The sequence below is a fragment of the Pseudopodoces humilis genome, chromosome 1 (genome assembly GCF_049639895.1).
Source record: "Pseudopodoces humilis isolate 2021_Gansu_Grassland_sample_001 chromosome 1, ASM4963989v1, whole genome shotgun sequence".
Lineage (NCBI taxonomy): Eukaryota > Metazoa > Chordata > Aves > Passeriformes > Paridae > Pseudopodoces > Pseudopodoces humilis.
Genome location: NC_142200.1, coordinates 112,955,862 through 112,978,751, shown reverse-complemented (window position 1 = coordinate 112,978,751; position 22,890 = coordinate 112,955,862). Strand labels below are relative to the sequence as shown.

The following is a 22,890-nucleotide window of genomic DNA, read 5'->3' as shown; positions in this document are numbered from 1 at the left end:
GAGTCTTTGAATACAAACCTGCAAACCAGCTACACATGTGCAGCTGGTTGAAAAACTTCTTATTAGGTACAATTTCAACAATGACAAAAAAAGTATTTCTATCTTTTTGTGAGGTTCTGTTTTCCTTGGCAATTATACTTAAATCATTAGGATGAATGACATCATGGCTAATGCAGTAAGTTAAGTTATGCATGCTAAGATCAGTCTTCTCTTATATTGTTGTGATATTTAAGAATGCAAACAGTACATTCCACAAAGTACCACTAGAGATTCAATTTTAAAGTTAAATGATTGCATTTTTATCTTTTTTTGGGAAGAGTGGGGTATGTTGAGCCAAATAAAAAGCAGATCTGCTCTTTTTTTTTTTTTATTTATTACAAAATATTTTAACAACAGCAAACAACTCTAAGGAAGTTTGCAATTCTGCTAATGTGGTGTATTGCAACGAAGTGCATCCATTCTGGGTACTATACCCAGCTGTCATATATCTATACACCAAATAGTAAAATTATGAACACAAGATGTATTTGATGCATCACATTAGATTTTGGGTTTGAGTTATCAACAATGATTAATATTTTTCTACTTCCTTAAAATGAATATCAGTCAGTTTCAGCTATAGGAATAAAACTCACAAAGCCTGAAAATTGTTTTCCATTGCAAATAATGCAGGGCTGGTAATGCAATCCTGGCTTCTTCAGTCCGTTTCATCAGCTTTGTGACACAATCAAACACACTGCAAAAAGAAATGTATGCTCATGTACTATGTTTTTATTTTTTAACTGATTTTGTCTTCAAAGCTGGGTTGAGTCAGTGTGAGAATTGTGTAAAGAGCTCATAAAAGTGATTTTTATCAAGTTTCTTTTTGTATTTGTTATTTTCTCTTATATTGACAAGAATTTAAAATGATAGGCATACAGGTAAGTGTTCATGAGCCAATTTGCAAATATTCTTAGGAGAAAAAAGAGCAGGTTTTGCTATAGTACAAAGGGCTGGTCCCGCATATCTTGCTAATATGAGTCAGATAGATTACTCAGAATGATAAATATTTACTTGTGTGTAATCTCACAGGAGTGAGGTTAAATGATGAAAAATGACATTTGGCCATCTATTAGTTGTGTACCTTTTCTTTGGCCCCCCTTCCCTCAAAAGACCACTTGTCTGTGGCCATAGCACTGACAAACTTCTGACCTAGAAGTTTCTTTTTGACAGTGGCCGATGTGGAGATAAAACAGTTTTGGATAGTTAGAGGGGAAAAAAAAAAAACCAGCCCAGAGGAAGTCAATGCCAATTAATTTTCTGTTTCATGCAGCATCTTAGGCAGCTGTCACCTTAAAGCAAAGCAGCTAAGATGGATCTTTCTAAAACCCATCTAACCAGGTGCTCTCAACTGGACACGGGCAACAAAATTCTTTGCTGCAGGAAATGAATAGAAAGTTTACTTTGCAGAGCCAGAGTAGAAACGTGCACAACAGAGAATGTATGTTTGAGTGAGAGAGGCAACCAGGTGCTGATGTTTCTCAAAGTCTGCGTTATGACAGGCCATGCAACTGCTGCAACACAGCACATTCCGCAGAAGCACCTCTTGGAGAAAAAAAGTCATCCTCACAAGAACCCGAAGTAAACGTGAAGGAAGATGTGAATAACTGGATCATCACAAAAGGCTGGTAAGCCTGAGCATAGCATAAGTTCACCTATGCATTATATATTATACACCTATGTATTACACCTAAGTATTATACACTGGCAATGACAGCTGTTCACTTAGATGAGCAAAACAATTAACCTTATTCGTATTTTGCTGGGGAACCTGGTGGGCACTGGGGGGAGCAGAAGCACCCTCTGAAGGCACCCCACGGCGCTCCCGACAGGCAGGGCCATCTCTCTACGTCTGCCCGGAGCGGGCGGCCCCGGCCTTAAAGCTGGGGGGTGAGAGCCACAGTCAGCCCCGAGAGGGAGACGGGCAGCATCACCCCTCGCGGGCAGCACCTCCCCGCTGCGCGGTGGGAGCGAGAGGGAGGTCTCCTCCTTCTCTCCCTCCCCGCCCCGCTCTCTCCTCCCTCCCTGCCCGCCTGCCTCCGTGCCTGCAGCCGCAGCGCAGGGGCCGGGGAGCGGCGGCGCGGCAGGCACAGCCTCCCGGCGGGCGCCCGGCGGAGGCAGCAGGGCGGGGGGGCGTTGGCTGCGCCCGGCCCCGCCGCGCCGCCCGCAGGCCCCGCCCGGCGCTCCCATGGCGCGGCGGCCCGGGGCCAGGTGAGCAGCGCTGCCTGTTGCGCCGAGCGGAGCCGAGCCGTGCCGCCGGGGCCGCACGCCGAGAAGTTTTGCGGGAAGGCGCCGCGATGTGAGTTGCGGCGCCCCGCGGATGCACTGGGTGGGGGGCGGCAGCGCCGGGAGGAAACTCGACGGGGAGGCAGCGGGGGGAAGGCGATCGGTGCTGCTGCCTCCGAGGGGCTACCGCCGTGCCGTGCCACCTTGCCCGGCAGCGATGGGCGAGGGCCACCGGCGATGCCCCCTCCCCCAGCCCGTGCTGGCGAATCTCCGGTGTCCGTGAGTCCTGGGGGCTGACGGGGTCGGGATTCCGCCGAGGCAGCGGGAGATGGGGAGGAGGGAATCCAGAAGCAGAGGCTGCGGGAAGGGGGTTGGTACCCTCTCACTTGGGAGCAAACGAGGGATTTGTGACCCGCAGCTCCCGATCCCGTACTGGAGCAACATAGAAAAAGGGGTGGAAAATAAAGCGCCCCTCCCATCCGTGTGTGCTCCCGGGTGCCTGGCCGCTGTCCCTGCCCGGCCGTGTGCGGGAGGGCTGCCGGAGCTCGGTCGCGCTGCTCAGCGTGCGGGCGGCGGCCGGGGCGCCGAGCGGGGCTGCCGGGGAAAGGGGGCGGCGGAGGCGGGGACGGGTGGGAGGACGCCGTGTGTGTTGCCGTAGGATTTTTCCACTTTGAGACCTGCCGGGACCAGTTGCTACGGTTCGGGCGGCGGTGGCCGCGATGCGGGGCGGGGAGGGGAAAAGGGCATCTCCTGCGAACGCGAGCAACAAATGGCAGCGGCGGGCGGAGGGCGGGCTGCAGGGCAGCGGCGGTGCCTGCTGCGCCCAGGTGAGCTGCGACGCCCCCGCCGCCCGGGGAGGCACCGGGCGGGACCGCAGCGGGCGGCGCTGGAGCTGCCCCGGGGGACCGAGCCGGGGTGCGCGGTGCACCCGGCCCGGGACAGGAACGGGGATTCAGGGGTCCGCGGGGGGCTCCGTGCGACCCTGAGCTCCGAGCGGGGCACGGTCGCCACCTCTGAGCCCGAGCAGAAATGTGGTCTCTTGCAGCGAGCGGGTACTGGGTACTGTGTGTCTGTGGGAGCCGCGGGCTCTTCTCTCGCCTTTCTGGCAAGCTACTCGTCCAGAATTTCCCTCACCAAAAATTTGGAAAATGCCTCAGATGTGCCAGCGAGAATTCTTCTTTCCTTCTTTGCTTCTGCCTTTAAAAATTAGGAGACTGTAGAGTATCGGTTAGAAAACGTGAAAGCGGTTCAGTCTGCAGGTTATCGTCTAATCTTTCTGATTGTCCCTAGACAGCAGAAATGGTGTAATTACAGAATGAAAACAGCCAAACAACTTGAAAAGCATAAATAGACCAACCACCTAAAGAGTCAGAATGAGAACCAGGCAAGCAACATTTAGTGCTCTCCTCAAAGAAGTAATCCTAGAGTTATTTACATAGATATGAAAATGACAGAATAAGCTAAAGCATTTGAGATTATTTGAATTAATTAAAATATAATAGCTATGAGAAAGTGTTACAGATTTAGTAAGGAAAGAAAAATAAGCCTTCTTAAAGCTGAAAACTCTGATTGGGGTAGTCTTTTCTGAATGCCTAAAAGACCTGTCAAAAATTTCCTATGGTAACCTGTCTAATAATTTGTAGGTTTATATTGGAAGGTGTGCGTCACGCCCTACTGAAAGCAGTAGCTTGAAGGCTTTGATATAGAGCACCACAGTGTTCATATGGCTTACCTATTGATATTATTCTTAGTAATTTAATTTAAAAAGAGTAGGCTTCTAGTTTGGCTTAAAGGGAAGGAAAATAAGCTGTAGAATGAACTAAATTTGCAAAACCTTTGCTACGTTCAGAGTCTAATTTTCTAGTTTAGTTTCTAAATAGCAAAATTGCTCAGAATTAATTATAATCGTGATTGTGGCAGCCCTTACTTGTTGTGTAAGTTGACTGGATTTCTGTGGGATTACTTCTACAGGTAATATTCTGATGGCTCAAGGTAGCAGGATCAGGCCCATGGTCAGAGAGTTCAGCGTGCAGCACCATGTAGGGTTTGTGCCCATTGGTGTTAATGAGAGGATTTGGACTTCGCTAAGAGAAGAATGTGAGGCTAACTCTAGATCTTCTGCATTTATTCAGGTATTGCTGCCTGAGTCACTGAACCCTGATCTTGCCTTCTCCTGAGGTTTGCTGTAAAATTTGTGCTGACTTCAGTCCAACCAAAATGAGCTTCTCCTGTGTGATTGTAGTTTTCAGTTGCCTTAGGGCGGGTTGAAGCTGCTGAGTGTCTTGAGATCAGGGCCTGAGTGTATGAGGATTGTACTTGCAACTATCAAGAATCAATGTGTTTTGCCTCAAATGTGAGATTAATTGAAAAAGAAGTATCATTTAATTGGCATTATAAGTCTGTGCTCTTCATCCAGTGCTGAGCTAATAAAGTCCATGAGAGCTTTGCCATATATAAATGAAATAACAAGACTTGAGGGTATGATTTGTCTTTTCCGTGTGCTTTATGAATCTGTATTTCAGATCTTTTGGGAAGTAGGAAATTCTTCCTGCTCACACTGAAACAGCATTAGAGTAACTAGAGTAACAGAGCGAGTGCATGATATGTCAGCTCAAGAAATATCCTCTCAGCAGGAGAACTGGAATTTATAAAATTCAGCTGTATTCAGAAGTGCTAACTCAAGTGTCTAAAGGCAGAGAAAATGTATTGCTTCATTTCAAAAGCACCTTTAGATGTTCAGTTAAACAATAACGTGCTTCTGAGTCTTGTTTTTAAGGATATTTCGTGTCACTTCACTGGCAGTATTTATGTGAGTAACACAAGGGATACATGGCTCACTGGCAGGAAGATTTTAAACTTTTTAAGGAAGTGGATGATTTAAACAAGAAGGAATATGAGTAGAAATATTTGTTGTTGCCACTTCAGTTAATCAGAAGATGAACTAAGGAAGGTTCTTCCTCTCAGAGTGGAATACTGCATTTGTAATGAATTACAGGATTTGCATGTAACTACTGTCCTTGTCATCTGCATGCCTGGTCTTTGGATCAGCACTCATTAGAGAATGCAAATTAAATTAGTGTTCTGTGGCTAGCAAAATAATACCCCTAATTTCGCTTCATTCAGTAAGCTTTGTTCATAAGCTTAGAGAAAACTCTTGTGAAGCAGTTTAAAAACTTATAACAATGTTAAACAGAACCTTATTTCAAAATGATCATATTTTGAGCCAAGAATACATTATCTGAGTTCATAGAATATGTAGCATTTACCTTGGCTTGTTTGGCCAAGCATTTTTAACTTAATATTTTACTGAAAGTAACCTGCAGAAAGTGCAGTTTTGATAGAGCACTTCAGTACTGGTACGAATCAAATGCCAATATGTCTACAGAAAGTACAAGCAAAAAGGATATAGGAATTTCTCAGCACCTTCAATAAAAGGATTACAGCCTGTGAATACATGGATGAGCAAGGTATATCTTCTGCTCTTAAATCCAATGTGCTATGGGTGAAGTAGCATCAAATTTTGAGATGTTTAGATGAATTTAATCTCTGCTTCTAGTTTCGGTCCAGCTCTTTTCATAAGAAGTTTCTGTGCATCCGTCATTCTGGCGCAGTTTGTTAGTCTGGATGTAAAGCAGACTTGTGGGTGCATCCCAGAGGGAAAAAAGAGTATGATGTGGTATTGGTTTTACTCACTGCTTCATCAGAGCTCATGGTTCAGATAAATAGTTGCTGTGGAACTTAGTGTGGAGGAGGATGTCTTTAGTTCACAGTGCTTAAAGATACATGATCCCGCTGCATGGAGATTTCTGTGGGTGACTGGTGCCTGTGTCTGTACTTGCCACCGATGACCTGCACTGCCTCCCCCTGTAGGCTCATGAGCACTTGTATCCAGCACTGGCTTGCTCTACACACTTAGTTTGGACTTGGAAATGCAAACTCAACACTTGCTGTTAGCAAACAACAAAGTACCTTTTACTCCTCTCTCTGGATATTTAAATGCTCCATTGAGGGCCTTCAGCAAGCACATCTTTTTAAGAAGTTATTATTTCTGACTGACTTCCACAATGGACATGGGAAAATCCTTTTACCATAAGGATCATCCCTGTTCATGTGTACCATTTTCGATCAGCAAGGAAAAGGCAACGGTTGCTGAATTAGAATGGTGTTTCTTTCTCTGGAGGGTATGAACTTTTGTAGGGACGAAAAAAAGAGAGGTAGACAAAAGGGAGCAGATGAAGAAGGCCAGGTGCCCTCGAAACTGGGAAGAAGTAGATGGCAGCAGGGAGAAAGTAGTGGCTGACCTGAGTAGTTTGAGTCTTGAAGTTGAGGTGATCAGGGCTGTACCATATCCCTCTGGCCTACGGAAAAGATGTGTTGGTTGATTTCAGTGGGACTAGAAGCCTTGCTGAGGAATTGAAATTGGCTTTAGGTATCTCAGCTCCACTGATGGAAAGGAGATAAAAAATGCCTCTTGAGGAAATGGGACTGCTAAAAGGCCTTTTCAGAGATACATTGAGCTGGATAATTGGGCATTTTACTTAAACAGAGATGAAAATTAGCACTACAGATCTTGATGTACTTGATTAAGGTTTACCTCTGCTTTTCAACTAGCTAGTGTGTTTTAAATGAATTTGGCACTTCATTAATAGCAGTTTCATAAAGCTGCTAACTTATCCCTTGATAAGAAGAAAAAATTTAACCTCTGCTTGCCAAATAGTGCTATAAAGATATGCTAATAAGAAAAAATGAAAAGTGATAGAAGTGAGTGACAGTACATAAATGGGATGCTACTCTGACTTGGAAGCAGGAAAGCAAATGGAGACTATTTAATTATTTAAGGAGCAATAAATGAAAAGTCCGGTTCTGAAGTGACAGTAAAAGGAGAGACAAACAGAATTTTAAAAGGTCAGGAAAGGGGAAACAACGCTTAAAGTAGAAGGTGGACAGGAAGGAACCAGACGGTCAGGAGATGGACTTAAGATTTCTGTGGAGTTTTCAGCTGGAAAATACTACCTTTATATTGTGGTGCTTGCATAACAGAATTTTACTCAAATTGTGGAAGTTTGGCACACAGTCTTCTCCTGGGGCATCACTTCATGTTCACACTTCATCCTCTGGATGCACAACCTCAGTAAATAGGGCATGTGCTTTTGAAGATGGTATGTCTTAGGTCTCGGGCTTTCTTAAGAGGTTTAGTTTGTGGATGTTGTTAGCTTTACTGGCGCTGTCATTTACTTCTGTCAATGTTGCTTCCTCCACCAAATAATAGCATTGATTTTAAGTGAAGTATTTTTAGCAATTTACCAAAACTGGGTTACACACTTTAGCAACTATACTCACTAAAGATACGTTGTATGTCAAGATCATGAGTACTCAGCGTTTCATTCCAAATGTTTGCGTTGGGAGTTAGTGGGAAAAGCATGAAAAGCTTGGGAAGGCTGTAGATTACAAATGTGTATTGTTTCGGTGGAATTTGCTTAATTCAAAATGTTCTTGTAATACTTACAAAGCATACATTTTTATGTGCTTGTGAATAATTTGCAGCAAAAGGGTGAAGCCTTTGGATGTGAAAATAAATCCATGGTGCTTGCCGTTGTAAAGGCATTTTAATTAAAAGAAAAGGAAAAGCACTGGGTCAACAATGTTGAGTTCCTGCAAGTACTCCCTCACCTTTAAAGGCAGAGACAAATACTTCTTCCTGGAAGAAGAACTGCAACAAAAATTTTGTATGAAATTGCTTGTTAGGTCAGATACGGTTAAGCAAGCAATGGTGGTTATGTATCTTAGTGATAAGACTTCATCTTAATCAGCACCGAAACCAAAACAAATTTATGTGACTGGTGTTTTAATTCTTGACTTTTCAACCTGTTTCTGTTCTGTTTTTGGAAATGAAAATAGGCACAATCTCTTTAAACTTCCATTTCAACTATTTTTATTTTTAATTCTTCACATTGCAGTGTTTGTATATTGTTTTCAATACACTCTTTTCTTAAAAAAAAACAAGAACAAAAGAAAAACAAAAGAAAAAAAAAAGAAAAAGCAAAAACTCCAGAAAACCATTTCTTACACTTCTAAAAACACTTCTATAACGCTTTTTTTTTTTTTCACTCTGAAGATTTATTTGGAAATGTTGATGTTCTGTTATACTTACCTCCAACTAGGCAAAAAATCTTGGTATTTGTCAGGAACAAGAATTGCAGAATCAGTATGTGCAAATGTAGGAATTGCAGAGGAGGGAAGGTCCTCAATAGCAGCAGACTGATTGTTCACAAGGCTGGAAATTGGTAAATCCAGGGGTCAGTCTTTATAGTGAATCTTGCTGGATCTGGGTTTGGTTTTGCTGGGTTTTTTTTCCTAGATGTACTGCAAATGGTCTTTAAAATTTATTTTGAGTCTTACATTTTATTAAATGCAATTATTGTTATAAATGTCTAAAGAGTGACCCTTAGTTCTTTTCTCCGAAAATGAAGTTAACAGGCTAATTCTGCTATTGCAACATTCAAACAGTGTTCCTAAATGTCCTTTTTGCCCTTGTTTTCAGCTTTGTTGACACTAAGTCATTGAGATGAGAATTGGTGACTTTTAAACAGTCTATTTTTAACAAAGTTTGTAATAGAGTATTACTGTTCATGAGTGTGTGTCAGTCCCAGTCTGCGCAGGCACTAAAAGGGAAGGCATGTATCAGAGGAGATCTGCTTCTAAGTCATTTTCAACTTTGTTGTTCTCTGGGTGTGTCTGGTCCTGTTCACTAGGTGGAAGTACCAATTTTTACTCTGCTGTTGCAAGGACATCTCCTCTTTTTCAAAGCTGAGAGATTCCAAACTGAAACCTTTTTCAAAGGAATGGTCTATATCGTGTTATAAAATGAGGTACAAGTGGGAAATTCTGGTTTCTAGGATCTTCTAACTTAAAGTGAAATAACTCCTCAAACTTCAGATCACAATATTTTTCAGACCTTCAGCTGTCACTTCTAACATACTGCATATAACCAAAGCACACAATTCATGTAGAATATAAACCTCTCAGCTTAGACTGAAAAGCAGCACATGGATGATGGCATGCAATCCAGGAAATCCTTTCTTTTCCTGTATGTTTTGAGGCTGCAGAGCTGACATGTCGTGTCCCTGTACACTGCATTTGCGATCCCTTCCTGGCTATAAGCAAGACCGTTGTCATTGAAAGGTTAATAATTTCTGTTCAGAAAATGTATTGGTCATTTTCTCTTTCCAGAGTCTTTCACAGGTTTTTGCCCTTTGACAGCAAACATTTTATCTGTATTCTGCTCATCACTTTCATCAATTACTTGGTATGCTTATTGGCATCTCTGATGCATAGTGGGTGTTAGGAATAATTTCTTGATGGAAAGGGTTATCAAGAGTTGGAACAGGTATTTGAGTCACCATCCTTGTAGGTGTTTGGAAGATGTATAGCTAAGGCACTTAGGGACATGGTTTAGTGGTGGACTTGGCAGTGCTGAGTTAACAGTTGGACTCAAAGATCTTTTCTAGCCTAAATGATTCTGCGATTCTATAAATACTTATTTTGCTAGAGTAGGACTTGACAGGATTTAAACATGCAAGAAACCTAAATCTTTGGCTCAGGAAACAATCCTGATGGATACAAATGGTATTTCAATAAATTTCGATCCAAAAATGTTTCTTGCAAAGCGACAGGACTGTTCTTCTTGCCAGTCATGGCAGGTGCTCCATCTGTACAAATACCACCTAATTTGAACGAGTCAAGCTTAACATTTGGGGTTTTTTCCCACTATCTGCCACATCTTCAGCAATTTTTTTCTCTATTCTTTAAACAAGTGTGAGGCAGCAGTATGGAATGAAATGGACAGAGGCCAACCAATTACTTAATTATAGTAGATTTTTTTTAACACATTGAAAATCAACAGTCAGTCGTGCAGTGTCAGTAGCACTGCAACTTCCCTTGGTTGTGAGCAAAAAAGAAAAAAATGGCATGAATCTTAAAAATTGAAATGCATGGTGTTGTATTGTCTAATGCCATCTCAGCCCTTCCCATTGTCATGCTGTGTGAACAACTATGTGCTGTGTGCTGTTCTTTCAGTCTGGTTTGTGCAGCAATAATTGATGTACCCTCTTGTATTCAGGCTTTGTTGTCTGAGAACAGCCCTTTCTCACAAGCTTGCCATAAGGGATATTTGCTATTATACCTTTGTCACTGATTGCAGCTCATGGGTGTGTATTTATTTTTTCCATGTAAAAGCCTGTCACGCTAGGGATCTTTCTTGAGGTGAAATCTGACTGTGGGTCAGATGCAATAAAATATATTTTACATTACTTTCAGGATTAGTTTGTATAAAAGTACCATTCCAATCTGGACTTTCCATATGACTATATCACCACAAACATAGTTCTACAGACCCTGTCCGTTCTCCGAAGAGCTTCCCTGAGAGAAACAATCTCTATGCAGTGTCAGCTCCATGCACTGTCATCTTAGTGGTTTTTTTTTTCCACTGTGGCATGCATGACTTGGCAGGCAATGCTTTGATGATAAGTAAATGGATTTAAAAAGCTTGTGGACATTTTAATTGACTGAGAAATCATAAGAAAAACAAGGTGAGTGAGGTTGCACAGGTCCTTTATTTTCCCCTTGCTGTGGGGTTGCAGAGAAGGTGCTCTGTGGGGTCCCAAAAGTAGTCTTGTTGACTGGAGTTAGTGTGTCTTGTTTCATTGAAGCAATATTTAATCAGTGAGCTAAGACTGCTAGTTTTAAATTCTGATTCTTGAAGCTGTTGAGTGCAGCTTTGAATACCGAGTAAATGCTTGGGCATTTGCAGAGGGACACTAAAATATTATCAGGCTTACAGTGCAGTTCTTCATTAGTGTAAAGCATTGCAGGGTTAGGGGCTGATTCTGTGACCTCATGTGTCTTTCCATTCACTTGGCTGCTCCAAGTAGCCTCCTCCATTTCCTATGCATCCACAATTTTTTTTTTTTAAGGTATATTGCTGCCTTTCTTCTAAGAATGTGTAAGGCTAGGAGTTTGACTGTTGAATTTAAACAATATTGGCATTTTTGTAAATTTAGATGTGATGTGTGTATGAGGAGCTAATGTGACTTTAAAAGCATTTGGTCTCAGCCTTTCTGACATTGTTTCTGCATTTTGGACCTTTTACCTGCATTTTACTTGCAGGTAAGGGGCACTGACGGGGTAACATTTTAATGACTTCTAATACCACAGCTGACAGAGAAAGATAGAGTTTTTAAGGATCAGCTATCAGCAAAGTGCACTTCAGTATTTCCATCCAGAAAAAAAAACCCAAACATGTTTGTTTTTAATTACAGATACTGAGCTTATGGTCAGTTGGTGCAGAGGTAGCCTGACTGCTGAGGTGGAAAGTTTGTGATAGTGAAAGACTGGAGATCAGTGGGAGGTGGGCTTCTTGCTAATGTTGATATTACTCAGATTCACTGTTTTCACTCATACATCTGACTGTTCTTGGACTTACCTAGCAGCATTTGGCATGGAAGTGTTGCTCCTGGAAACACTCTTAATCTGTGAAATTAGCCATAAACTTTGACCCTTTTCTGGTATAACTTGGACTAGATGGTTTTATTTGACAACTTAATAGTTGTACCTAAGCTGCCTCTAAAAATATTTTACACTTGAACTTTATTAGTTTTGAATATGTTACTTTTTCAAATGAATTTTTATCATTCCTACTAAATTAAGGATGAACCTGGAAAAGGGAAATTAAAAACAAGTGATCTGTATCTTCACTTCCAAAACAAATGCAATATAAATAATTACATTCTTTTCAGCATTTTCACACCAGCATGGGAAAAAAGAAAAAGCCCGTCTGTGTAAACCTTCTGAAACCTGTTTCCTGTGCCATTGCCTGTGCTCTCCTAGAGAGAAACACTGTATTCCTCAGGTGCCATAATGAGAATATCACTATTTTTAATGCTTGTGGCAACAAGCAAAGAAAACACTGGGCTGAGTGCCAGGTGCCCTGCACTGGGTCACAGTGCCAGTGCTGCAGGACACGGGCATTTGCAGGCTCCCTGTGAACCTCCTCACCACAAGGACAGGGTGCACCAATGGCCACATCAGGCCACAGCTTTGGGGTGCACCTCTGTCCTTCAGGGCTCTTGGCTCCTTATGCTGTGTTGTAGTTCCCCATAATGGTGAAAGACTTTAATTTTTCATTAGGGATTTGACCCTTGATTCATTTGAAGGGTGAACTTGATTTCCTTGCTTCTACAGAAAAAAAAAAACAAAACAAACAACAACCAGAACAAAAACATTTGCCACTGTCAGTACTAATTTGTCAGGTGGTGGGGTTGGTGTTCTTCAGCTTGGGTTTGCATGTCAGGATTTAGGGAAAATGGAATGAGAGGGAAGTGCTGTCTATAAAGAGCTGGCAGGGATGTACGAGATGAAATACCCATATAAGAAGGCTCACCTGAAGAGATGAAGGGCAGGGTAATCAGCACCTGCAGAAAGATTTCCTTTAAGGTTCGTACTTGTGGTGAGAGGTAAAAGATAAAACACGCCACTAATACTACACAATGTCCTCGCTAAGCCTACAGCTGCTTTCATGGCAGCCCCAAGGAGGCATTTTGACAGGTCCTGAGAAAACAAGTGTTTTGGACATCCATAGGTCACGGGGATTTGTCAAGGCTGAGACATAAACACTGGTGGAAAGGCCAAGTCACGAAGCTCCTAATGCATCCAGGGAGGCATCTCAGGCAGGAGCTCAGTCTCTGGGCTCACAGCTGTCAGCAGTGATGGGCGTCCCTTAAAAGTTTGTTCAAGAGCTGAGCTTTTCTATAAAAGCAGAGTTTCTTTAAAGGTTGGGTGGCTGGTCCAGGGTGAAAAAGGAATGATGGCAAGTTTTCAGTACCTACTGCTGCCAGATTCAGTTACGCTTACTGCACTCTGAAGTACCAGTTTGACTGTTAACATGAATATTGTCAGTGTAAGTAGATGGTGTTTTTAATTGCTGTTGTTTTCATAAGCCTTCAAGGCTGTGATTGAGGACTGCAGGAGGGCTTTTCCAAAACCTTACTGAGCAAAAGGGCTCAGTTCCTTTTCCTTAGTGAGTGGCATTGTGTAGGGATGAAATGGGTAGATGGGATTTCAGTGTTCTCAGTGGGTGAAAGGGAGGCCCCATGTGACTTTTGCAGTATGGATTTGCAATATTTTCTAACTTGCCAGGCATTTCTCCTTTGTTTTGTTTTGCTTCCCCAGTAGTTTTAAAACCTTGTTCTAATTTTCCTCTGAACCAAAGTGATGTTTAAAGAACAAAGTCCATGAAAGATGTTGGTACAACAAAGAAAAAAATCCTAGAAGAGGCTTAGGAGGTCTGAAATGGGAGATGAATAGGTCTTTTCCTTTCTCAGGGAAAAGTGGTCCTTCTAAATAAGAAGGTGAAGTGTTCTCAGGTGACAGAAGAGTCTTCAAAATGCTTAAGCAAGTACAAAATCTCTGTGTTTCCCAATGAAGGGGGAAAGATGTTTTATTGTAACATAGATCTGTAATAAGTTAATAAAAAGTAAATTTTATGTAATGTTCCTTGAAAGTATATTGATACTAATGAGAATCTTTACAGTCCCTAAACTATATAGAGCTTTCTTTTATCCTGCTGTCTTCCCTTTCCACTGGTGCTACTCTCAGAAAACGCTGTTTACTCCTCTCTTTGAGGTGTCAGCTACACAGGACTCTTCCAAGGCACCAACTTGACCCCTTATAAGTGTTGCATGAAACAGGGCAGCAAAAGTCTCTCAGTGCAGGTGCCTGGAGCTGGCCTTCCTCTACCCTTCCTGGAGCTGATGGCTGGATCTGCTGGGGAAGATGCTGGACTTTTTGAGGAGAGGAAACCACGGGAATGTGCCTGCGTTCAGACCTGAGACTGGGGTTGTACAGAGGTTGTGATTAGATTGGTATTTAGTTTGGAAACATCAGTATTGTGGATTTATTTTTCTCTTTTTCTTGAGAATCACTCATATTTAAAGATTTCAGGTAAACCTCTGTCTGAGCTTGGTGGAATTGCTTTGATTTATGTGGGTGTAAGGCATAATAGATTTATGTCCATAATGTGCATGCTGTCTCAATTTTTTACAGATTTATGCAAAATCATAATGAAAACACCTTGAGAATGGATGTTATTTGTACTGATTTGAACACAGGATATTTCCAGATGGAAAATGAGGTATTGTTCCTAACTTGCAATATAAAAATACTTGAAATAACTGTTTCTGGGGCTTTAGTAGTATCTATTGAATTCATATCTACCCTTGTCATCTGACAGACTACTAAAACAAGATTCTGTTCAAAATTATAGAAGTGACAGTCATACAATGCATTTCATTTCTGCTGAGCCCTGTTAGTAGTTAGTCTGTGGAGATTTGGATCTTGCTTCAGTCATTCAAGGGCAGTCCTTTGGATGGAATTTACAGAATATGTAATTGTGCCTGTAAATCCGTCACTCCCCCCTGCAAATAGGGCAGAATTTCTGTTGCAGTCCTACTGTGTTGAGGAAGCATAATTTTTCCTCTTTTTTGGTATTTTTCCCTCCTTTTTCAAAGCCCAGCAGTTGCGGTGAATTCCCTCTGCCGTTGTCCATGCTTTCCTTCCTCTGCGGTGTTGTTACGTAGAATTGCTTCTGTGTTCTGTCAGTGTTTGACCCCTTCCAGCTGGCAGTGAATCAGAGAAGTCATATGTACGGACACCCAAACTCTGCCCTTAGCTACACTTGTGAAAACCTGTGGCATTATACGGTTGGCTTGGAAAGGCTTAAGAAATCCCACGAGATCCACTCCGCTGAAAGTCGCTCTGTAAATGCTAGACAGGGCTGTTGTTTTTGTTCTAGTACATTTTACTTTAAAGCTGCACCTGAGCTGCAGTCGATGATACTGTTTCATAACACCAAAAAAGAGGGACGGATTTGGAGTATGAGATGTGCCGTACTGTCAGTGGAGTTTGTCACTGAAGCTGTCACGGCTGGGCGCCACGGCAGTGTCTGTGCTGCGAGGAGGACGTGCATCAGTGGGCTTCTGGTTCCTGGCAGCGTTCAAGCCACTGGTCACCATGCAACCATCCTCCTCAACAGCCTGATCTCCTTTAGGAAAGAACCAGGGCCATCTGCTAGCAGGGCTGGCAGCAGTGGTACCCAGCACCCTAGGGCATCTTGGTGGACCTTGCACAAGAGTGAGTCCCAGGCAGCAGATGATGTTTCTTCTGGGCCAAGAAAACTATGTTTGGGTCTGACACATTCCTAGCATCATCCAGTATGGAGGAAGCACAGGGCTGAGGAACCCCTTTGGTCTTCAGGCTCTGGAGAAGCTCTGGGGACTGTCCCATGGTGTATTTGAGTGCCCTGTGACTGTGAAACAGTGTAAAGGAGATGTATGTTGCTGTATGGATGGCCCATATGACCCTTTTGCTTCATATTTAGTGCAGAACCACAGGAAACAATGTTCAGGTAGATACTCTACTGACACAACATCTTTGACTCTTGCTGATCTCCACCAGTGTAGAGGGTACTTCACGCAGCTGGTCCACAAATAACTAAAGAGCTTGAATAGTTGTATAATTCTTCTTTTTAAAATTTGTTGCGGTGGTAGACCTGAACAGATTGAAGTTGCAGTCAAAAAAGCCCTGTCCTGAGTAATTTACTTTAATTCTTGGTTTCTGTGTCTTGGGATCCTGTGGAGACAAGGAAACGATGAGATGTGAGGAAGGTAAGCAGAATATACAATGACGGGTATTATACACACCTCCAGGACTGTCATTGGGTATTTTTATCTACTTCTACATTTTGGAAAATTTTCAAAAAGAAGAGCTCTATGTATTTTTTTCCAGACTGAATGGAAATTTTGCCATTGGTTAATACAGAAAGGAGGTTGGAAATATCAGAATTACATGTGAATTATTTATGTATCCAATTTGCTGTTGTGAATGGAGGAACAAGGATCTTAAATGCCGTTAATTACTGTGGATTTTATTTCATTTACTATGGTTGTAGCTGTAGGCCATGTAGCTTGCAGAGGTGACCTGGGTGCCATGCAGTTTAAGGGCACTTCTGGAAGGGAGGAAGGAATGTGCAAAGCGTTCATTGCTGGGTAGTCAGGTGACATCTGGATGTTTTGTCATGTTAGCAGAGAAAAGTGTTGTTTTTCCTTTAAGTCCTGAAGGATTAACAGTTTTTTATATTTCTTCCAGATATATGTCCGGAACAGAAAAATAATAGAAAAAAGTTACAATTCTGTAGTATGGCATCTTCACATTTTTTATTCTGTGCTTCCTATATTCAAGGGATTTCCTAGCAAGAACAGAAACATCTGCAGTAGCAGCTCCTATTTATGTTAATCTTTTCCAATCAGCATGCAGCCTGAAATAATTACAATAAATGCACTGTCTGCTCCAAACACTCACAACTTCCATTTATTTCAGGCTTCTTTGCTTCGCGAGTCTGAGAACATAATCCTTCATTCTGCTCTGCTTCATCTCCTTCGCATGAATTTATCCAACAGTATCTTTTGTGAGCTTCATTAACAATGGTCATGCCATGATAAATTACATAAATTGAGAAGTTTCTAATTAAGTAAGTTAACAAAACAGCCTCACAAAGCATAATAAATTTAATTAGGTAACATTTTCCTGTAATAAGTTTGTACACGAGGTATGTAATGAAGTAGGCCTGAGTAAAATCTGTAATCTCAGGGTTTTTAGATTTCTTAGCTGCAGAAATGGTTTATTTTTAAAAAAGGTATTTTTAAAAGATCATGTGCTAAACATACCTTGTCGTGCAAAGGATTATGCAAACTTGGCAGGAAAACAATAGTTACTGACAAAGACATGACTAAGAGTATGTTTGAACAGAAGAACATACAACTTCCAGTCTTTCCCCCTCTGCTTCTGCCAGAGCTGCTTCCCAAGTCAGGGTCATTTTCTCCAACTTGGCAGTGGTGCTTTGGCTCTGTTTGGGTTTCTTGTTTATTTTTCCGGTTCTGGGCAGAATTGATGGGTGGTTTTGGTCAAATTGACTAATGTATGTGGTATAAAGATTCAGAGCAGAGTCTCCTTGCTGATGCTGTGTGTCTTTAGCTGGGGTGCTTGCCCAGGTGTGTGGGAAGGAAAAGTAAGATCAGCCTTGGCTCATGTGTGGAGTGCTGTGGAGTGACTTCTCAGGTGTCCTCTGCATCTAACAGCATCTGTCTTCGCTTTTTCTTTTCTGAACTTGCATCCAAAAATATTAAGATTGTTATCCCCTGCCTCCCACCCTCTTACACAGCCCAGCCAGGCTGCTTTCACTTGGGCAATGCTCCCATCTAAGGAATTTGGTTCGAACATAAGAACTTTGCTTTTCCTTTATGTCCAGGAGAGCTTCGTGACAGTAAATGGCACTCTGATTTTTGATGGTGAGACCACGAAGCAATTAAACAAAAACCAGTAGGATAGGACACAGAAAGGAAATCTTTAAATCATGAATATTGGTTTGCATTTTTCCCACACTCTGTGCAGTCATAGAGAGCGGTGTGAAGGGAGTACGCTGGTACATCACATTTACTGTTTCGGTTTGGTGATGCGTAAAGTCAGAGTAAGGCTTTGTAATAGTCTTTCACAAGTGCAAATGAGTGTGTATTGAAGGCTGTGAAAATAGTATTTATTATCTCTGTGAAGTATCCTTTTTATATTTTAATTTAGGGCTGATTTAGAGAGATGAGTTTGATGTCAGCAACATCAGTTTACAGTTTGGGGTGGATCTCTGGTTTTTGGAGCCTACGCACATTTTTACCATCAAACTCTGAAACTGGGGAATGGCACTTTTGGACATTCTGTGAAAAATACATAGCACTATGTCATCTGATTTGTCCGTACATATAATTATTGTGCTATCTGCAAGAGATATGTAGTATTTAATCAGGTGAGTGAGGTCTGTTATGAAGATGGAACAGTAACTTACCTGGGCTGGTGTGTAACTCCTAACCAGAAAGGTTACAAAGTTGTGAGCAGGTGGATCTCTTACAGTTTTCTGACTCACAGACTACAGTTAATTGTCCACCAGAAGACATTATAAAGCATTTCAGTGTGTCTATATAACCTATCTCTCTCTGTTCCTGCCTTTTTACAATCAAGAATGAAGCAGCTGTAATTCTAGAGAAGGTAGGAGGGAATAAAGTTTATGTAGCAGAAGCACATCTATTTTACAGAAAATGTTCCACTTAAATTTTAGGGTTCTACCTGAACAGTTTGAACAGTTGCCAGACAGCACTCCTAGGCTTGTAGGGTATTGCATAGAAATCACGACTGTACTCCTTTGCAGAATTTGAGATAACTTGTAGCACACATGGTGGTCTGGTGGTAAAGAGGGACACACAGGTCTGGAGAGCAAAGCAAAGTGAAAGGAAAGAGTTAATAGGAACAAAAAGTAGGGGGGGGAAATTAATGCACAGAAGCAGAGGGAGGAAATTAGTGAAGGAAATATAGGAATTAAAATACAAAGTGTTGGCTGAGAAAAGCAGCTCACTAGCAGTCGCTCACTAGGGTGAGAACATTGTATGTTCAGGAGGAGATTCGAGCAGACCTTCTCCGGAGGTTTGTGAATCTTCCAGGAGAAGGACCTTGGGATGATCAAGAAGGCACTTGGCCTCCTAAAGTGTTACAAGTTAGGGTACAAGCAGTACAAGGTAGCTGAGGCAGAGAAATTTTCTAATAGTATCTGGAAAAGGAGATATTAGAAATTAATGTCTAGATGACAGGAGTATGTCAAATTAATGCATGATGTATTTTTGGAATTATACAATGTGTCATAAGCCAGTTTTGTTCCAGGGGAAATGTGACATCTTCTCCCTTGTGAGGGAGGTTTCCAAAGGGCTGAAAAGCAAAGAAAATGGAAAGCAAAAAGTGAAGTTGTCAGGTGGAGAAGAAAAGCATCACCTGTGCTATTTAAATTGTATAAATTGGTGTGGATGTATCCTGCTCCTCAACCCCTTCTGATAGCACTGTGTGTTTTGTCTGCTACACCTGTTTTCCATTTTCAGTCTGTTTCAGGACAGTAAATTTTACCTTGACCTGTGAAGCCAGTCATATCCTTTTACATAGCAGTGGCTCCCCAGGAAGCGGAAACATAAATCTGTGCTGTTGCAGTGAAATACATGCTGTGCCTCTCAGCAGATCTGTTTTTTAATTCACAAGAATGTCTGCAAGAGGATTTTGCTGGGCTGCTGAAGACATTTGAGCTGCAGTTTTATATACTGTATTCTTGTTTCTTCTGCTTTAAGGATCTGGACTGTTTAGAAAGGAAATGTAGAGTTAATATCTGCACTCTGATGTGGTCTTCCTTTTCAGAAAAATTCTGTTTCTGGCATTCATGTTGGGAAAGAGAAGCTATCCTTTCCAAGACTTTCAGTATAGGTATGAAAATGTTCAAAGAGCTGACAGTTAGTAATTATTATTCATTGGTGCTACTTTGCTTCTAGTACAGTGAACATATTTTTGAAGTAGAATTAAATCCAAGTCTCTCCAGGGGCTGTTGGTATTTTGCTAATGCTAAATTAAAGCGTGCCATGTGCTGTGCACTAGAGGTGGTCAGTGGTGGCTTGGCAGAACTTAATTGTGTGTGTGTGGCAGGGGTGCTCTGAGTCACTACGTGGTAGGTGTGATGCAGCCTCAGTCTGGTGGGAAGTCAGTCTCTCACAGCCCCTTGTGTTTTCATGAACAGGAAGAAGACATTCCCAAGCTGCTTTCCATCCTGCCTGCAGGTTAGGCAGTCCAGCTCCTGGAGTGGTTATCCTCCATAGCCAATTTTTGTTCCTTCTGCTCTTCACTTTTCCCACTGCTTTTTCAACTCCCAAGCTGTAAATACTGAGAAATCAGCTAATTAGAAGCCATAATTAATAAATATTAATATAAGCTAATTAGAAGCCATAAATAAAGATGGACAGTGAGCTTCCTTAAAAAAATCAGTAAGTGAAGAAGCAGGTCCAGATTGGTGAAGAAGGGATGCAGTCTTTATAATTTTCAAAATTATCTTCCTATTAAGCCATTCAATCATGTGTTTGGAGGTATTAATATAAAAATTTGGTAGTATTCCATCTTTGGGACTTGCTAGTATATGTTGGAAGTTCTCAGATGTCACTGCCCTGTTTTGAGCACTCATTCTCTTAGTACATTTTTGGTATTACATTTCTTGATGAGGTCCTCACCCTTCTCAGCCAGACACTTGGAGGGTGTTCACCCTGCCCAGATGACACAGTCAGTGCACAGGATGTTGCAGCATGGCTGGGCTGAAGTGTTAGCAGGGAACCACCACAGTTTAAACTTGTGAATGGTGCACCTGAGCCAGCAGAAGTCAGCGTTTGGGGAAGTTTCCTGAAGAGCTGAACTGAAGGCTTTATTCCCAAGCTCTCCTTCTTCCCACTCTCCTTCTCTCAGAGAGGGCTAAACTATCTCAGGCAGTCGTGCACTGGATGTGGATAAGGTTCCCTGGAGGTGGTAAATACGATCTCTGTCTCATGCAGTAACTAAAGAGAAATGAATGGGTTGCAATGCTCAGTGGGGTACAGGTGTAGGTGAAGGACTGGGGGGAAAATCCCCCTGATGTGTACTGCACCCACAGTGACCCTCTGTGCTGCCTTGGAGCTGGGAAGGAGAAGGAGCTGTGGCTGCAGCTCACTGCAGGTGCTGTGGCCGGTTAAATTAGACAGAGCACAAGAGTTCAGGAGGAGAGCAAAGCATCTGAAGATTCATAGGGCTAGCATGATATTTGGGAATTGCTGTGTGGAATGGTGGCATTTTGTTAATTTATTTTGTAATCTGTGATGACAGTAAGCTGAATATTGAACAGCTTAAATCTAAGCAACTGTCATTTCATGCTTTGGTGAAGAGGGAGTGGGTGAGTGAGATAGTAGGGGTAAATTGTTAATAGGAGTGAAACCAATATGTGCAGCTTTCTCTGAACCTGCCCACCTCTTTCTTTTTTTTTTTTTTGTGTGTGTAATACTGGGCAGCTTGGGCTGTGCTGTCTCAGCTTACCATCACTAATCAGGCCATAGATCTCTGGGGACGTGATTTGCTCTCAGTTGCTCTGGTAGAAATCTAAACTTATTACCTAGGTTACTTGCATATAGACTAGCAAAACCACATAAACAGATTTTAGCCTTTTTTGTCAGTGTGGTTCATACTCTCATTTTTTGAGAGTGCTGTGTTTAGTCAAAGAAGAAACCACTTGTACTCAAAATGAGAGAGCATTTGCACAATTGCCTTTTTTTTTTCTTCTTCATGGAAAATTGTACTGCTTTTAGTAAAATTAAAACTCATAAGAGTTCACTGGAAATTAATTAAAATTATTTACTTTGTTTAAAAATGACATCTTCCTAGTCTGTATCTTTATGCACGCCTGTAAGACCATAGGACACAAACTTGACCAACTTAGTTACAGAAGTGCATGCTGCTGTAATTGAATTTCTTCAGCTGTTTCAAGTATCTTTCAGGGAGACTTTTTCCACTTCCTTGAATTCCATAGAGTTTTCCTCTTAAGTATCCCACTGATGACCCTATATATGCTTTTAAATGCTGTGTTAAGTAGGTCTGTTTATGAGTTGCCATTCTAGACATCTCTGTCCACAGATATAATTTAGAACTGGTGTTCCATTCATTACTATGCTTACCTTGGTCTGAATCTTAAGATTCTGTCTGTTGCTTAACTTTCAGATTGATGACTCATTCCTTTGCTCCATGGGACTGCTGCATGTGATCTTATCCCACTCTGAGATGAGCTTTGGGAGTGAGCTAACAAGAAATGTTTACAGAATTCAGCATAAATCACAATTCCACAGAGAAAGTTATGGGAAAAAATGGTTTCCTATAGCTTGGAGATAAATCTATACCTAAGGTACTCCGTGTTTTCTTCCAGGTAGCAAGTGACAGGACCAGAGAAGATTGCCTCATTGGAACAGGCTGCCAGGGAAGTGGTGGAGTCACCATCCCTGGAAGTGTTCAAAAGGCGTGTGGACATGGCACTTGGGGACATGCTTTAGCGATGGACATGGATGTGGCCAGGTTGATGGTTGGACTTCATGATCTTAGAGGTCTTTTCCAACTTCAATGATTCTGTTATTTTAAACCATTTTAATAGTTTATCTGTTTCATATGACTCACTTGAGTCTCACTATATGCAAGAAGATGCTCTCTGCCTCTTTCTAACCTTCGTGAGAAGGTGTGCAGAAGCAGGTTGATACTTCCGTTCAGGAATGGGATGTAGCAAAACCACCTATGGGAATCCATGTGAAAAAAGAAATCTTAGTGGGATGTCCATTGTATTTGCAGGAGTTTTCCTTAGAAGAGCAGTTCCCTGCATGCCATGTCCCTGCATGACTTAGCAGCATCCTGTAGGTGTGAATGCCTGTCTCTGCAGAGCAGGATATGCAAAAGATGAGGAGATGGGTGGTGGAGGTAGACATGGTGACTAACTCTTTATTCCTGGAAGTGCACCCTCCGTGTGGAGGACGGCATTAAGTATGTCCCAGATAGGCTTCTCACACTGCGTCATTGCTGGGGACTAAGTCATTTTCCCCAAGGATTCTGTACTTGGCAGAAAGCTCTGCAGGAAGTGGTAGTGTGCCTCCAGATTGAAACATACTAGGA

The 22,890-nt window shown here is 42.0% G+C and overlaps 1 protein-coding gene across 2 annotated transcripts in view; it reads left to right on the top strand.

The window, feature by feature from the left end:
* The first annotated feature begins 2,221 nt into the window (after positions 1-2,221).
* Positions 2,222-22,890, top strand: part of LRRC3B (leucine rich repeat containing 3B) — a 45,444-nt gene continuing 24,775 nt past the window's right edge. Inside the window, exon 1 of one of the 2 annotated variants that reach the window (XM_005518966.3) lies at positions 2,222-2,338. The gene's annotated coding sequence lies outside the window, so the exon portion shown is untranslated. Of the gene's footprint in view, positions 2,339-14,382; positions 14,453-22,890 lie in introns of those variants that run through there. The other variant, XM_014248442.2, reaches the window with a different exon arrangement.